Below are 18,542 nucleotides of genomic sequence, written 5' to 3'. Positions count from 1 at the left end.
CATGGTATTTGTTTGATGGGATTGTGTGACACCAGAATGGTGTCGATATGCTGATTTTTAGTGACTCTCACCCATTAGATACAGAATGAAGTTAGGGTTCTGGACCACCAACAGTCTGTTTCTGACTGATGTGTTTGACCTGTGCGTGAGGGTCTGTTTGTCACCATGTGTGTTTCAACTCAGTGCTGCCTCTGATCTACAGAAGCCGAGGGCAGCAGTGGGGGCTGACAGAGGTCCTTTATTCTATGCATCTTTTCATCCCTGGCTACCAGTTAATCATGCCATCTCCTCTGCAGGCTTCATGACAGGTGTCTGCACCTATCTCTGCTGAGGACTTTCAAGACTATTGCTTTGCAATTCCCTCTTCTTTTCAGTGCCCTTTCTTGCTGCTGGTCCTTAAGTCATATAGGATGAGGGACAGAAATTCCTTGTGCAAATAAGATGACTGTTTTCTTTCTACCCGTTAGCCTCTTGCCTACTTCAGCATTGGCGGTGGTCTGTGCAAGGCACGTGTGTGGTCAACATTAATGGAGATCCTACTTTAGAAATGCAGTGATGGTCGCCCAAGGAGTTCAAGAGAAGACGTAGTTGGGCAAAGTAGTGTTCTACTTTTATGACATGAAATACCAAATGGTAAATTTAACATGACTAGAAAATGAATTCTCTCTCACATTTTCCTGTGTATCCTGGTTAAGACCTGAATCTGTGGTCATCATCAGTGAAACACAGTAATGACTTACAAGAGAGTCACTGGAAGTCAGTATTCACAATTGTCATGACAGATGATGTAACAGCATGAGCAAGGGTGTAACCAGGATTAACTAAATGGAATTAGGGAACTTTAGGGGCAAAAACACCTGTTATTTCAATATATTCAAGTTCCAAGAGTCATAGCCATGGCCTCGTAATTCATAAAAGTGTTGCTATCTTTGTGTGTGTGTATGGCAGGAGATATGAAATTAGCTAGGAATGGTGCATTTGACAATAGAGAGCATAAAGCGATACTTCTTGGACCTTAACAAGAAGAGATGGCATGTTAATTGGACAACAAATACATAAAGAACCATGTGCCCAAATATACTCATGAAATTATTACAATAGTAATGACAAGGAACATAGCCGTCACTCTTAAAAGTTTCCTTTTGCTACTTTGTGGTCCTTCCTTCTGCTCTTTCTAGACACTCAGCCTCTTTACAACCACTGCTGCCTATCAAGACAGGCTAGTTTGAATTTTCTAGAATTTTATATAAATGGATTCATATGGTATGCAGATTTCTTTATAGGAACACAGGCTGCTTTTACTTCTTTTAGGTAAATATCCAGGAGTGAGACGGCTGCCTTGTTCCGTAGCTTTAGTTTGCATTCAGCAACTCTCCGTTTGTTGTATTTTTCAGTTTCATTCAGCTCAGAATACATTCTAATTTACCTTTTGACTTATTCTTTGACCCATAGTTTATTTAGAAGTGTGTTGCTTGGTTTCTAAATATTTAGTGATTTTACAAATATCTTTCTATTATTGATTGCTAATTTAATGCCATTATAATTAGGGAACATACTTTGTATGATTTAAATTCTTTAAAAATTACTGAAGCTTGTTTTATTGCCTGGAATATGGTCTTAGGAAATACTCTGCGCTTAAACTTGAAAAGAATGTGTCATCTTCTGTTGCTGGATGGACTGTTTTATAAAAGTCAGTTAGGTCAAATTGGTTAATAGTGTTGTTCAGTTTACTGTATCTTTACTGATTTTCTGCTACTTGTTTTACCAATTATTGAAAGAGATGTGTTGAAATATCTGACTAAAACTGTGGATTTGTTCATATTTCCTTGCAGTTATACCAGTTTTTGCTGCATTTATTATGAAATTCTGTTACTAGATAAAATATCTCTTTTTGCCCCTGGTATGCTTTTTTTTTTTGCTCTGAAATCCTTTTCCATAGTGTTTGTAGCATGGTGTGTCTTTTTTTTTTATTCGTTCACTTTTAGCCTTTTTGGGTCTTTATATTTTAAGCAGATTTCTCATAGGCAACATATATTTATTTGATCTTGCTCTTTAAAATCCGGTTCGACAATCAGACTTTTATTGGAGTATTTAGACCATTTACATTTAATCTGATTAGCAATATGATTAGATTTAAATTCACCAATTTGCTATTTGCTTTCAGTTTTTCTCATATGTTCTTTATTCCCCCTTTCTTTTTTTTCTGCCTTCTTGTAAATTGAATGTATTTTTAAATTTCATTTTTGTCTCCTTTGTTATCTTTCTCTTTGTTGTGTTATTTTAATGGTTATCTTAGTATTTATGGCATACACCTGTAACCTATAACATTCTATCTTCAAGTCTAATATTATACCATGAGTAATATAAGAAGCTTATAACATTATACTTTTATTGTTCCTCTTTCAACCTCTGTGCTTTTTTGTCAAACATTTAATTTTACATATGCTATAAACCACCTAATATGTTGTTACTATTTTTTTTTTTACTTTAAACGGTGGTACTATTTTAGACATATTTAAATAATAAGAATTAAAAAAAAATATTTCCCTACATGGTTAGCACTTTCAGTACTCTTCATTCCTTTGTGTAGATCTAGATTTCTGTCTAGAATCATTATTCTTCTATCTTAAAAAAATGTTCTTTAACATTTATTGCAGTTTTTTTTTTTTTTTGCAGTTTTACTGCAGGTCTGATATTGGATTATTGCTGATAATGGATTATTTCAGGTTTGGATGTATAACATTTAAAAAAATGTTTTGCCTTCTCTCTCTCTCTCTTTTTTTTTTTTTTTTTTTTTGCAAAAGAAAACATTTATTCTTTTAAAAATGTATATACGTTGCCTTACGAAGTAGCATGTTGGAGTTGGCCTCAGGAAACTTCCAATGAGCCTTCTTCTATAATTGACCAAGTAAGATTTCGTGCAAGAGCAAGTCAGCATTTCCACCTTGGTGGGCTCTGTGTCATCATCCTGGAGCCGCTAGGAGTCAGGCTCTCCACTCACTGGCCTTCCTGAGGTCAAGTCCCCCAGACATCTCCTCAGCTCGTATGTTTGCTCTGCTGAAAAATATCACCTGTTTCTGTTCCAGAGTGGGCAGGACATATGTTGGTAGTGTCATCCAGGAAGACTGAGGGGCGATCTGAGAAGTCATGAGTGGCAGGAGGAGAGGAGTGGCATCAACAAAGCGCTTCCCCCTGTATGACCAGTAGAACTCAAGGTGCCTTCCCAGGAAGTTCAGTCGACCACTGAGCTTCATGGCTGGTCCCAGGTGTCAATGAGATCCAAATGGGGTAAACAGCCTCACTCACAGTAATCCCTGAGGAACCTGCCTGACACCAGCTTTTGCCTTCATTTTTGAGGGACAGTTTCAGTGTTACAGAATTTTAGGTTGACTTTTTTTGTTTCTGTTTCTCTTTTTGTGCTGAAAGAATGCTGTTCCATTATCTTCCTGGTTGCACTGTTTCTACTTAGAAATCCATTACCACTTTATCTTTGTTTCTCTTTATGTACTGTATCTTTATTTCTCCAGATGCTTTTGAGATTTTTGTGTTTACCGTTGGTTTTCAGTAGTCCTGTGCGATAACACAGTTTACTTCATATTTCTTGTGCTTGGACTTAATTGAACTTTGTGAATCTGTAGATTTATAATTTTTTTTTATCAGTTTGCAAAAATTTCGGCCATTATTTCTTCAAATGTATTTTGTCTTTCCATCTGCTTTCTCTTCGTTGAGGACTCCAATAACCTAAGTGATAGCCTGTGTGAAATTGTTACACAACTCACTCATGCTCGGTTTTTTTTCAGTACTTTTTCCCTTTGGGTTTTAGTTTGAACGTTTCCGATTGACATGTCTTCAAATGACTAGTCTTCCCTTCCCACCTCCCCAGTATTAGACCCTTTGAAGGGATTTTTCAACTCAATTCTTCTACCTTATTAAACATATGGAATACAACTATACTATTTGTTTTAATGTCTTTAATTAAAGACTTTTAATTTTATCAACTCTATCATTTCTGGTATGTTTTGATAGGTTTATCTTTTGGTGTCTGATAGATGAGCTCATTTGGGTCATATCTTCTTGCTTCTTTAAATGCTTGCTGATTTTTGGTTAGAAGCTAGGCATTGTAAATGTTATCTGTTGAGTGCTGGATACATGCTCTCACAATTTATTCTGATAAGCGGTTAAAATAATTGGAAACAGTTTGATACTTTTGGTTCTGGCTTTTAATCCATGTTTGGCAGTACCAAATAGATCAGCATTTAGTCTCAGGCTAATTTCTCCTACTATTGAGGGGAAACTTTGAAGTACTCCACTGATGTCTACTGAATTATAATGTTACTTGCCTTTCTTGTTTCGGTGGGGGAGCCTATCACCCAGTAGTTTATGAAGGAGGTAAAGTATTTGAGAATTTATGTATCTTAAAACATCTTTTTTCCTCTACTCTTATATTTGGTTGATAGCTTTTCTAGGTATGCATTCTAGTATGAATTGGAAAAAGTTCTTTAAGGATCTAAAGGCATCATTCTATTGTTTCTATCTCCTAGTGCTACTGTTAAGAATTCCAAATTCATCTGACTTTTGATCCTTTGTCTGTGATATTTCTTTATGAAAGCTTATATAATCTTCTCTTTGTCCTCACTTTTCTAAAGTTTTATTATGCTGAATCTGAGAGTGTGTCTATTTTTATCAGTTCTCCTGGGCATTTGGTGAGCCCTTTCAATCTGAAAAATCATGACCTTTAGTTCTTGGAAATTCGCTTGAATTATTTTGCTGATCCTTTTCTCCCATTTGTTTTCCTGGAAATCATATTATTTGGATGTTGGATCTTTTGATAAGTGAATTGTATGTTTAAAAATATTTTCCATCTCTTCCCTTTTGCTTATTTTCAATGTCATTTTAAAACTTATCTTCCAATCATTCTATTGAGTTTCTTTGTTTCTGCTGTCATGTTTTCCACATTTCCAAAAGTAACTTTTTGTTTTCTGATTTTATTTTTTCCTTTATCATATCCTATTGTTTTTCTTTGAATGGATGCAATATCTTCTTCCTTTCTGCTAGTTTCTCTTTCCTGTTTAGTTCTCTGTATTCCATATTAGAGGCTTTCCCCCCATGTTTGATAGCCGTTGGCTGTTTGTTCAGGTTTTAAGAGTCAAGTGGCTTAAGAAATGAGCACAAACTCTAAATACTTAGGTGTGGCTTCTGGACTGTGTGCTTCTCTGTAGGATGGTCAGCCTGAAGACTCTGTTGTCAGGGTTGTTAGTTTTTTCCCCTTGGGCTAGTCAGGTTCTCCTGAAAAGGCTCTTCCCACCTCCTGCTGGGAAGGTGTGGCCTGGTTGCCAGTGTTTTGGGAACCGAGAAGAAAGTGGGTGATCGGTGTTTAGTATGCACTGTTCCCTAATATTTCTGTTTCCTGTGTGCCCTCTGCCCCTGACTGTGTGTGGTATTCTCCTGTTCACAGAGAGTTTCTTTTATTCTTTCCAGAGAAAAAGTCTTCAGACCAGCTGAGGGGGAGAAGAGGTCATTGCTCACTGGTGTGTAATAGCAGTGAGGATTTATTTATTTATTCGTTCATTCATTCATTCATTCATTCATTCATTCATGTATTAGAATTTATTGTGTGCCAGGCTTGGGTATATATACCTTATAAACCTAGCTTATAAAGAGGGAAAAAGTGTTAATGTCCCATTTTTTCAGATGCAGAAACTAAAGCACAGAGTGGTAAAGAAACATGCCCAAGACTTCTCAGCCAGTAAGTGGTCAGCTGGGTTGGGTTCCTTAAGGGTCACCTTGAAAATATTGCCCTGTCAGCTCAGGATCCAACAGTTACACAGTTTACAGATGGTCCTCCTTTTCTTAGCCATCCCCACCATTCTACCTTCCTCTTGGAGGTGATACACAGTGCTGCTCATTCCTAAGTCTTTTGAGGATTTTGCATTCTTATCTGGATCTTTTTTTTTTTTTCCCCACTGTTGGCTTAGAATTTCCAAGTTGGTTACCCCTCACCCATCTGCTTCCCAGCCTCCACAATTAGGCAGGAATCATCTTTTCTTCTCCTTGTCCTTTTGATTGTATTCTTTTTGAACAAAATCTCTTTGCTGTAGTTTTAGTGGGCTATGGGAGAGGGTGCTTTGGAGGCAAATGCTCAATTTGCCATCTCTGTGAGGTCTTGAGCTGGAAGTTTCTACCACCCTGGTGGCACACAGATTTAGTTTGATTTATAGGTTATGGAGGAATGAATGTTTCTTTCAGCCCTAAATTTGTGGCTAGAACTTATCCCATGTTGATGTGCTCTGATATGTACATATTCTTATACTTTTGAGAAGTTCATATATGTCTCTGTGATGTAGACATTTTGGGGACAATGGGAGTACTTCCTAAACAGAAAGTGGCCTGATCCTAGACACCCCGCCCCCCAGCCCCCCGAACTACCTGATCATGTGAAGGACATTAACCTCTAGTTTGAGCTTTGTCATTGGCAAAAATCCTCTTTCCTTTAGGAAGGAAGTTGGGCCAAGAAGTTGGCATCCTTCTGCCCCTGGGATGCTTGATATTTTTGAGTCAGTTGTGATATAATTTCCTCCCTTTAAAAAAAGTTTCCGCCCTGATGAAAGTTTCCCATGGGTACCCCTTTTTGTTTCCAGGCCACAATCACAGGTTCTGGCCAGCTCTCGGCTCCTTTCCACCCTGTTGGTCTGAATGGCCAAAGCCTTGGTAGTTTTGTAGCTGAATCAACATCAGTTAGAGCCGCTCAGTGACCTCGCACTTGGAGCAGCCGCCCTGTTATGCATGGGGCACACAGAGATGAACCAGCCAAGTGCCCGCAGTCCTGGAGCTAGGGATCCAGCGGGGCAGACAAACAGAGCTCACTGTCGCACTAAGAAATGTGTGCTTTGCTAGCAGTAAAAATAAAACGTGCGGGAGGGAGCATGGGGAAGGGGTGGTGAATTTTACCTGGAGAAATGAGGCAAAGCTTCACGCACACTGTGACATGTGCATCCGTTCTCAAGGGGAAGTGTGACAGTCCTAGGCTATGGAAATAGTGCTGGTAAAGTGGGTGGTGATGGAGAAGGAGAGAAGAGGGAGAGCAGGCGGTAAAACAGTGTGTTGCTGTTTTCCTGCATGTGAGGAGCAGAGATAGGGCGTGGGTGGGTGTGGGGTTGTCCAGACAGAGCAGAGAAGGCTGCCTGAGCAAAGTCCGGTGCCCTGGTGGAAGCCATGCTCTAGAGTTCCATTGCCCAGTCTCCAAACTTTGCTTTCTCACTTACTGACTCTGATCCCAGGAAAGAGGCTTCAACATTCCTCAGTTTCTTTATCTGTAAAATGGGACTAATTACACCAATCTAACCAACTGATCCACATCAGTGCTTTTGCATAGCATGTGGCTCGTGGGATAAGTGCTCTAATGTTACCTCTAATTTTATCTGCCGATCTTTCCTTCCTTCTGTACCCCTATCTACTTCTCTTTCTGTCCTTTCTCATTCTACAGAGGATTGGGCAGAAAGAAAAAGATTGAAGAGCTCTCAGGGACAGTAGGATGAGTTTAACCTCAGACATGATGAGTTTACTATACCAGTGGGACGCCCTGAGTGGAGATGTCAGAGAGAGATTTCAAAATTTGGTTCTAAATGCTCAGACTCAGAGAGAGGTCTGAATTGGAGATGTGGATTTGAGAGTTGCAGGTAAAGTCAAAGGAGGGAATGAGATGAAACTTGGGGGCGGAGGGAGTGTGAGAATGGAGAGGACTGAGCCATCATCACCCTGAGGAACACTTCCATTTCAAAGCAGTAAGAGGAGTCAGGGAAGGTGTGTTAGTGTGTCAGGGCTGCCAGGACAAAGTACCACATATTGGGTGCCTTAAACAACAGAAACTGATTCCTTACAGTACTGGAGGCTGGAAGTCCACAATCAGTGTCTGACAGGATTGGTTTCTGGTAAGAATCTTCTTCCTGGCTGATCGATGGCCACCTTCTTGCTGTGTCCATGTGTGGCCTTTCCTCAGTGTGTATGCGTGCAGAGAGAGGGTGCTCTGGTGTCTCTTCTTATAAGGGCACTAATCCTATTGGATCAGGGTCCCACCATAGCACCTCATTTAACTTTAATTACCGCCAGAAAGGCCCGGTCTCTATTACACTCATTTTGAGGGTTAGGGCTTCAACATATGAATTTCAGTGGTGGGGACACACACAGTTCAGTCCATAGCAGAAAGTGACTTGGAAAGATGGGGAAAAAAGGTGAGAGAGGTAAGGGGAACCAACAGGGAAGCAGGGAAGAGGCGGGTTTATGGACATACAAGGCCAGCAATATCAAATGATCCAGGAATAAGAATAAGAATAAGAATAAATAAAATGATGTAACTATTGTGGGCAGAGCCCTTTCCACGTGTTAGCATGTAATTCCTCACATCACCCCGTGCTGTCATTCCCATTGTAGGGTTCTGGAAACAAGCAGGCATTGGCTGCAGTTGTACAGGGAGATGGGGAAGCGCAGAGAGAGAGGCGAGCCTGGCACGTCTACACCGCCGTGAGGACTGTAGGTCCTTTTTGACATGTCGGTTGGGTACTCATAGAAAAGGTGACTCCGTAGCTTTGGGAAGCCCAGCATTCTGTGTTCTCTGGCATCAGAGTGCGTGTGCACCACTTCAGATCTTTTCTGATTCATCCTCGTTTTGTTCTAGCTGCACCTCTGGCCAGTAGCTCTGCATGGACTCTGCAGGTGGGGACAAGCCACGGATGCCTCGTCTCAAGCATACACCTGTGTCTTCCACTGCCTGCTGTCACCATGGGTCTTACTCTGAGCCTACACAGGTTGATGGGAAAGATTTCCTCTTTCCTGAGGCCATAATACAAAGGAGCCAGCATCACCCCCATCTGGTGGCAGCCAGCCTCATTTCTCCTCTTGGCTTTCTCTGCTTCTTCCCCCTTGTCCCTGGCAGGCTCCCTGGGTTTCACTTCCTAATAAAGTAATTGCACATAAGGCCTCTGCCCCAGTGCATATTCTTTTTGAAAAGATGCTAAAACTCCTAGAATAAAACATCCATTCCTTTGGAGATTCATGGTATATCCAAGTATTATATGGTTTCTGAGAATTCTTCCAGGAACCTCTCTGAGTAATGCAGAGAGCTCTAAACTCTTTACATTTTGAGATTTAAAAGAAAATATTACAGGATTTCAATTCCAAGTATTCTAGTGTTCCATAGGACACAGGCTAGGTTTAGCTGGTGTAGTTTGCTCTGAAGGGCAAACATTTTCCTGTAAAGAGCCAGGTAGTAAGTATTTTAGGCTTTGCAGGCCATGAGGTCACTGTCCCAACTGCTCAGCTCTGCCATTGCAGCACAAAAGCAGAGACAAGTGGGCAGGGCTGTGTCCCAATAAAACTTTATTTACAAAGTCAAATGACAGACGGAATTTGGCCCACGGGCTGTCGTTTGTTGACGCCTGCTGAGAGAAATACAGCTGTGACTGGAAAAAGAAAGAGGTTGGTGGCTGGTCTGGGAGAGACAGCAGAGCTGGTGAAAAGTACCAGGAAGCTGATGCCTCTCTCCTCTCACGGCTGTATGTCTCTCATTTTGCTTCCTGTGCCCCCTGAATCCCTCCCTCTTGTCAGCAAGCCTGGAACACATCCTCTCGCTTTGCCCGTCATCTGTTTTGCGTAATCGAGGTAGAGCAGGTGGTCAGAGTCACACCACTTGATGGTGAAAAATGCACACATTTCAGGAGTCCTCTGCCCTGCAATATCAGGAGTTAACGAAATCCTATCGTTCCTGCCCATCAATGGCATCGATCTTACGGCTCTGCCACCTTGAGCGTGCTGTTTGTCAGGATAATGCATCTTGGGGAGATTTATGGGACCAGGCCAGATGGGAAGGGGCCTGAGCAGTTTTACTCACCTCCATCTGAGTTGTGGATGCCTGTAAACCAACCTTTCTGGTGCCGAGCATCAAGTGTGCCTGGCACGTCCTAATTGTTAACGTTTTTCCTTCTATAGCCAAGATAACAGGAATGTATCAAGAGGTTGATTTCAGCTCCAATACACGAGGACAGAGAAGAGGAGGACGTGCAGCAGGGGAGGAAAATTCGCAGGAAGTCAGCACCTGCTGATGTCAGATCCCTTGGTAGAAACTTTATACATGCAATCCTCAGGGTCCTCAAGTAGGTGTCATTGTTTTTATCCTTCCTAAGAACCAGAGAGGATATGTATTCTTGCCCCAAGTTGTGTAGCTAGCACTCAGGGCAGCCGGAAATAAAATCCCAGACAGACAGCACTAAACCCTGTGCAATTCTTGTTACCCCTCCCCGAGTCACGCCTCCTCCTTAGCAAGTCCACCCATGAGCCATAAATGGAAGCCCCCAGGCACTACAGTCAATCACCTCCTTGGATGAGAGAATACAGGACACCACTGTCCAGTGTAGGCGCGTTCTACCATTTAAGCATGAAAGCAAAACCCACTTCTGATAGTTAAGCACCACCACCTGGCCTCTGTGGCTTTGTGGGGAGGGAAAGGCTATCATCCCCGTGGCTATTAGTGGGCTGAGATCCGTGACAGCCTCTCCAGCTATCAGCCCCAGGCCGCAGAGGAGGGCCATATCTGAACTTCTTAGTAAGTGCATTCCTGGTGACCCTAATGATTAGGTGTCCCAAAGGCCTTCTGATAGAGCATAATCCTCTGCTGGTCTTTTAGCTTCAGATAATGTACCCATTCCAGCACGCCCACCTCCTGATCCTTTTAATCCCTTCCTGTACCATCTGCCACAGAAATTCAGGCATTTCAGCATCACTCAAAGTGGGCCGTTGCTTTTTCCATCCTTCTAAGAATCACCTAAACAGCAAGTTTGTACCAACCCCTAGGTTCCTTGCAGGATTCTGAACTCTGTATCTCTTGTCCAATCTTATACTCTGGCCCCTTTGAGCACACTGAGAACCCAGTCTCACAGATACTCCCCCAGCCCCTAGCTGGGTCATTCAGTTCCCCTAGGTGTAGGTAATTTCCTTCTTTCTGAATCTCAGAACGTCCTTTGCTGGATTATGGTAATTTTTATTGGTCTTTCTTCAAGTTCACTGATTCTTTCCTCTATCATCTTCATTCTGATATTGAGACCATTAGTGAGTTTTTTCAAATTACAGTGATTGAATTTTTCAATTGTAAGATTTCCATTTGATTCTTTATATCTTCCTTTTTTTTTTTTTTGCTGTGACTTTCTCTTTTTTTTATTTGTTTCACAAATGTTAGCAATTGCTTGCTGGAACATTCTAATAATAGCTGCTTCGGGTTCTTTGTCATATAATTTTAGCATTTGTTGTTGGCATTAGCATGCAATGACTTTTCCCCCTGTAGGTTGATATTTTTCTGGTTCTTTATATGTTGAGTAATTCTGGATTTTATCCTGGACATTTTGAATATGATGTTATGAAGCTCTGGGGTTTTAAAAAAGATTCTTTGGATAATATCATTTTTGTTCTAGCAGATCATCAACCTGTACATTCATGCTCACTTTTTGTGAGCTGTGGTTCCGAAGTTAATTCATCTTTCAAAGCTTTTGTCATGTTATTTGGAGTTCTCTCTCTCTTTTCTTCTTTTTTTTTAACATTTTGTTCTTAAGTTATAGTCATTTTACAATGTTGTGTCAAATTCCAATGTAGAGCACAACTTTTCAGTTACACATGAACATACATATATTTATTGTCACATTTTTTTCACTGTGAGCTACCAGAAGATCTCGTTCATATTTCCCTGTGCTATACAGTATAATCTTGTTTATCTATTCTGCATATGCCTGTCAGTATCTACAAATTCTGAAACTCCAGTCTGTCCCTTCCCACCCTCCACCCCCTTGGCAGCCACAAGTTTGTATTCAATGTCTATGAGTCAGTTTATGTTTTGTATTTATGTTCTTTTTTTGTTAGAATCCACATATGAGCAATCTCATATGGTATTTTTCTTTCTTTTTCTGGCTTACTTCACTTAGAATGACATTGTCCAGGGGCAACCATGTTGCTGCAAATGGTGTTATGCTGTCATTTTTTATGGCTGAATAGTATTCCATTGTATAGATATACCACATCTTCTTTATCCAGTCATCTGTTGATGGACATTTAGGCTGTTTCCATGTCTTGGCTATTGTAAATAGTGCTGCTATGAACATTGAGCTCTCTTACATGCATGCTACCCAGTGGTCAGTTTGAGTGCTGGGGATTTGTTCTATTCTCAGATTCTTTACTAAGTTGATTAAATCACACACACATGCGCGCAACTTTGGGGTAAGCCCAGGAACTGTGTGAGTGTTGCGTCTCTTTACTGAGCTCCTCCCTCGCTACACTTTCCTGCCTGTTACTCCATAGCTCTGTGGGTTTCCCGTTTCTAATCCTTAGGCCAGAAAGCTGGGGCTTCAGTTTCCAATCTCTGTTGTATGCTTCTTCAGCTGCTTCTGCCTTCGGAGACAAGCAGCAGGAGGGCAGAGAGAGAAAACGAAAAAGTAGGGGTTTGACCCACCCTCTTGGGACCAGAGCTCCATGGATTGCAAAGCATAGTTCCCCTCTCAGTGTTCTGGTTCCTTTGGACTCTTGCTGCTGCCACAGGAGATCACTTGGGGGCTGAGACACATGTAAATGCAAGGAAAAAAGGAACAGAAGATCAAACCCAGAGGACTTCCACACTCTCTCTGAGTACTGGAAATTCCCTTCACTGTTTGTTGAGCTGAAACCAAAGGGCTTGTCCTAGAGCTCTTTCCACACCCTGGCGCCCAGTTCTGGATCTCAGGTTTTTGGGGCTGATGGAGTGCCAGAGGGGGAAAAACGGTAAATTTGCCATCAGTTGGGGAGCACTTTAGATTCTCGTCTTTTCCCCAAGTCTGCCTGCTGATATTTACTTTTCAGATTCCTCGAATAACTGCTCCATGCGTTTCGTCAGGCTTTATAGCTGCATTCAGTGGAAGAGCCAGGGTGGACTGTACTTAGTCTGTCTTCCCCAGAACCGTAACTCCTATATTGAATTTTTTATTACAGCTATTCCATATTTTGTTTACTTTCAAGTTGTCCTTTTGTTCCAAGACCTTTTATTTGCTTTGCTTTCTTTCCTCTTTTAATAATATAAAATATTAATAAAATTCCTTTGACCAGGAAAATGCTTACTTCTGCAGTCAAGCTATGAAAAGAGAAGTCTTTTATAATTTTAGAAATAATTTTTCTATTTCTCTTGGATAGATTTGCTGTTGTCCTTTTTATTTCTGTTGTCATATTTCCGGTGATTTTCTGTTTTGTAGTAGTTTATTTATCACTCCGTCTCCTAATGGGACCATAGTATTAGAAATGGTAAAACCACTGAAAGCACCTGTATTTCTCTCTGTATACAGTTGTGTTTATATCTCACAGATTGTGATATACAATTTTATAAAATTTACCTTTTCCCCCAAAATAGACTGTTGAAGCATTCTTAATTTCCATCTTGTTATTTAGACTAATGCTTTGCTTCTAGCTTTTTGCATGTATTAGTGTGTCCTAAGAATAAAATATATAAAATGTCTTCTTTTTAAAGTGCATTTGAATATTCTTGGTGTCTTATTGTTATCTTCCTTTTTGTGTAGCATCTGTGGATACTGTAAGAAATGTTATATTTTTGCAGTTCTAGGGTAGTGAGTTGGTAGCAGCTAATAACATCTAGGTTGTTATTCTGTTTATTTCTCTACCTCCCAAACTGGGCTGTGATCATCTTGCGGGGAGGTGCACATGGCTTCTTCATTTTTGTATTCCCAGCAACCAGAACAGTCAGGTAGAACGTGGGTATAAGAAACATTTATTCATATTCTTTTCCATTGTGTTAATTTCTCTGACATTCTGTATGTATCTCAAATATTTTCTATTTTACTCATTTTTTTCCTGCAACATCAATTCTATTATTATCTACGCCAATACTGATTTAAATTGTTCCATAGTGAGATTTAAGTGTTTTTTTGAAGCTGCCATGGAAATATCTCATTATGATTTTAAGCTTTTTTCCTATTTGCTCAAATATTCTCAGAGATCAGGCTTCTTGAGAGCCTGCTTTGCAATTTTGCTTTTGTTGCTCCTCTAATGGGAAAGACTGAATCATCCAAGTCCTGGGTTTGGGGTTGGGAAATTGTTTAAGGAACATTCTTAATCCTCAGGTCCAATCACAGTTGAGTGATACTGATTTCTCCGTGCTGCTGAACTTTGTAGTCTCAGTGGAAAAAGTTTGTTATTTCTGTCTTTTCAGCATAGCAGATGTTTCCAAAGATGGACTATGATTCATAACAAAGAGTTCTCTTCAATTTGGAGTGAGGACAAGAAAAGCATCGCTCATTTTGTACTTCTCCAGTAACAGGAGGAGGGCTGGGGCCCAGGCCAGTTGGTGCATCTTCCCCTTAAACCTCTCAGACAAGAGCAGATAGGCTCTGACTGGATCATGGCCTGGAGCGTGAGCTCAGTGTGAGCTACCAGGGTGAGATGTCTCAGTCCTGTCCTCGCTGTTCAGCTGTAGGTAGGGTATTTAAGTCCCGAATTGGTCCCAAGAGGTCAGGCCACAGCCAGTCTCCTCCCTTGACCCGATATCCCTCATGAGGTAGGGTTCCGGGCCTGGGCTGGCTGTTGGTGCCATCTCTTAATTCTCTCCAAATTTGGTAAGAAAGAGTATACTTTCATTCCAGAATAGGAATTATGTCAAAATTCTTGTCGAATGTTTTTGATGTTAACGTGGACCTTTCTCACTTTGACAGAAAGTGTCATGGATGTTTCAAGAGAAAATGGGGAGGAAGGGACTTACATGGATTCCTTCACAGTAATATCTTCCCCAATGACAATGTAATTTCTCATGTTAAATTCCTTACTTATTATTTTTATCTGAGAATCCTTTCTGTGTCGAGTCTGGTGCCTTCTTAGTTTCCCGGTGCATAATTAAAAAAAAATTGGGGGGAGGTGGTAATTAGGTTTGTTTGTTTGTTTGTTTGTTTGTTTGTTTAATGGAGATACGGGGGATTGGACCCACGACCTTGTGCTTATGATAAACACACACTCTGCCACTGAGCTATACCCTCCCCGCCAGATGCATAATGTTTTGATGAAGTTTTCATCTTCTTTCACAGTTCTGCCCTTCGTCATCTTTGATCCTGTTTTTAAGTCCACTGTCTCATATTCTTTCCTATCCTTACAAAATTTCCCCAAAGGCTGAGTCCTGTGTGGTGACTCAGCCGTTCTCTCATGCAAAGCCATGAGTGGGGAGACTTGCATCATGTGTTAGCTTCTCCTTTCTTGATGCTGCATGGTCCTTTCTCTCACAAAGTTATGGTCTTTAGGAAGAAGAAGAAAATTAAAATATAACCATTGTCTTCACAGTCTTCCATTTTCCCTCAGGTCTCTAAAATCTCTAGATGTGCATTTAAGTAAATCTCCTTTTGATTTTATTTGCCCGCAGGCAATATGGGTAAAATTCATGATCCATATGTGTGTACAGAACGCCTAACTCTCCATCATGTATCAGACTCGTGTTTCAGGAGGAGAGCGTATCTGTCCTACCAGTGCTTGGTCGTCTACACCAGGCATCTTGGTTACTATTTCACCAGACTTGGTCGGGCTAGTTTAAGCACTGAAGGTCAAGTTCTATGAGGTCTGTAAGCGTACCCCAGGAGCACGCAGGAACAAGAAATGTATATAAGCCCACAGGAGACTAGAGTCAAGACCTGACCAAACGTCCGGAGCCACGGTTATTCTCTGTTTTTCAGGGCTGCATAGCGTCACCTCTGTGCCTATTTGTCATCCTTGCCTTCCTTTCTCTTTTGTGCCTGTGAGTGACACCAAATACGGTCATCTTTGGCTTAGGTTCCCATCACTTGCCAGTTCAAGTGTCCAGCAGAGATTGACTACTACCTCCAGTATCCAAACCTGTGGGGGAAGATTCATTGGCCCAGATTGGGTCCAGTCAGCTGGGTCTTGGAGCAGTGCCAAGGTGCATCTCTGCAAGGGGCATGGTAGTTCTCAGAAAGAGGGGTCATTTATAGGCTGGAAAGACATCACAAAAGGGGTCTGCCACCATGTCCCCCCATAGGACTTCCCTGAGTACCACACTGTCCTGGGCATGGCAAGTGTGTCTTCTCTCCAGTGCGTCTACCTCGCTCCTCCTTAGAGTCTGGAATGTTCCTATTTCTCCAGAATTCCTGATTCTCTTTCTCCAAGGGCAGAATTCTGAATATGTAGTTTTAGCTCTAAAATGGGTCATAATTTCTTCATTCTTTAATCCTTCTCTGTATGCCAGTGCCCTCATCTATAGAAGTAGACAATGATACCTATGGCTCTTGGGAAATTAAATTTTAAGATCATGTATCTAAAAGTACCAGGAGAGTGCTTGGCATGTGATGTGTACTCAGACAATTTTGAGCCTTCCTTTCTTGTATTCTTGCTCTGGTCACTGATTTATCTCTTGCTCTTAGGAATATTTTTTTCTTCTTTGTGGCTTCCTTTCTTTAGTGCTTTTTATGACAGCACATTGTCTTTGCCAAGCCCCCTGTCTGTGGTTTGCAGAATTCTGCTTCTTGAAAATTAAAATAGCATTTGGTGATTTCCAGCCTATCAGAAACTTTCCGCTTTACTTTCATTTCTCAAAGATCGCTGACAGAAGCTTGTTGATTCCATTTGAAAATTCTCCTTGTACCTTGAGCTCTACTGTCGTCTGCCAAGAGATCTGAAAACACTAAGAGAACATGGATGCCTTTACAATTTCCTAATGAATTTGAGGCTTTAATTCTCTCAGAGTGGCTTAATCCTATTTCTTCCAGTCTAAATACCATGCTCTCAGAGCAAGAGAAGCAAATGGAATGTAAGGGGGTTCACTTTCCTTTATCCATCTATACTCCACAATGGGTCCCAAGTTTACCTCTTCCTGGGACTTTTCCAGGCTCTCAGAATAGCTGAGAGCCTTATTGAGAGTCTTACCATTTTGCAAACTGCAGCTCACCCTGGTCTGTTTTTCACGTTTCTGTTCATCAGCTTTGATCACGCTCCTCCTTCCCATCTTTTGAGTTTGTTCTTTTACAATCTGAATTAGCTACTGCTCAGTGGGCAGATTCAATGATTTCTTTAAATAACAGTCTGATTAGTTGACTGACAAAATGATGAACTTGTTCCACATCCAATTCCTGGGAGGTTTTGAGGCTGCCAAAGCTGCATTGTTCTAGTCATTACCCACTGCATTTTAGTTATTTAAAATAGCAGTTGCTTGGGGGCAGGGGCCAAGCCTCATCCTTTTTTCTTCACCTAGAATAAATCCTGGCCCCTAAAGGTAATAGTATCTTCCATCTAACTGTGCTGTATTAGGTGGCCAGGCACTTTACATGTATTATTCAGCCATCACAGTGATCACATAGAAAAGATACTGTTACATCTCCATTTTTATGGATGAGACAACTGTAATGTAGAGATGTTAGTTAACAGGCCCAAGATGCTATAAAGTGATGGGGCCGAGGTTCAAATGCCATTGGCCAAACACCAGGGCCAGGCGCTTAGCCTCTACTCGGTTCTGTCTTGCCCAGTGGATGCCCCCAGTGTGACCGTAGGATTGAGTTCTCCACCTCTTCTTTTTCACCGGAGTCACAGTTTTGAGAATGATCTTCCTTCCAAAAGTATCATGACTTAGAATCCTGCCTACCCTTTCTCTGAAATTTCTGAAATCTGCCTTCTCAGATCTAGTGCATACCTTCAGCTTTGCCCCACTGATCCTCTTTTGCTACTATGAGATGATATGATGATTTTCTCCTACATTTCTATGATTTCTTCTTCATGAACCATTCCTTCTTGGTGGTCGGAAGAAAGTTCAGATCACTTCCTTTACCTCGGCCACTTCTCTCTCCAATTCAGGACCTTTTGAGTATAATAGATTCTTACATCTAATTGTGCCCAACTTGAGTTCCTTCCATTAAGACATGGTGGTAGCACATGGGCCTACTTCCCACACTATTTTAATTTCTCCTAGTATGTTGTGTGTTTTGTTTGGCAGATGCTGAAAGCAGTAAATGTCATGACCTGAAGCAACTGTTTCTTCGAGTAAACTATGACTACTGTTGTTGTTTAAAAGCCATAGCTTCTCTCTTCTTTAGAAATTTGTTTCATGGGCTTTTTAAGGCATTCCTCTCTTGGACCTAGACCAATAACCATTTAAAACACTTATCTCCCTGCCCTGCCCTTGGATTTTCAGGCTGAATTTTTCCCATGGGAGAGTACTGAAAACAATTCCAGCTACCTGTAAACTAAAACAGTTCAAAGGCTGACAGAGGAATACTTGACGTTGGTTCAGAACTAAAGCTACGTGGTTCATCTTCCTTCTTCAGGTTGGAGATGGGGACCTACAAGGTGTCTGGCCACTAGATGGCAGTGCAAATAGTTATCGCAAAGTCTGTCCATCACCAGTGTTTCTAGACACCAACATAAAAAACAGGAGAAAAAAGACCTGTAAACATTGGAGTTTTAAGTGAGAATTTAAGGTTTGTCGTTTTTGGAAAAATACTCTGGAAAACTTTTGGGGAAAAGGTGAATTGAAGCTATCATGT

General features: G+C 41.1%; 1 pseudogene; it reads right to left on the bottom strand.

Annotated features, from left to right (window-relative positions):
- Positions 1 to 2,868: 2,868 nt before the first annotated feature.
- LOC116155635 (nuclear pore complex protein Nup85-like) lies at positions 2,869 to 8,655 on the bottom strand (annotated as a pseudogene).
- Between the last annotated feature and the right edge of the window lie 9,887 nt (positions 8,656 to 18,542).

The sequence above is a fragment of the Camelus dromedarius genome, chromosome 8 (genome assembly GCF_036321535.1).
Source record: "Camelus dromedarius isolate mCamDro1 chromosome 8, mCamDro1.pat, whole genome shotgun sequence".
NCBI lineage: Eukaryota > Metazoa > Chordata > Mammalia > Artiodactyla > Camelidae > Camelus > Camelus dromedarius.
This window is presented reverse-complemented; position numbering and strand designations above follow the sequence as displayed.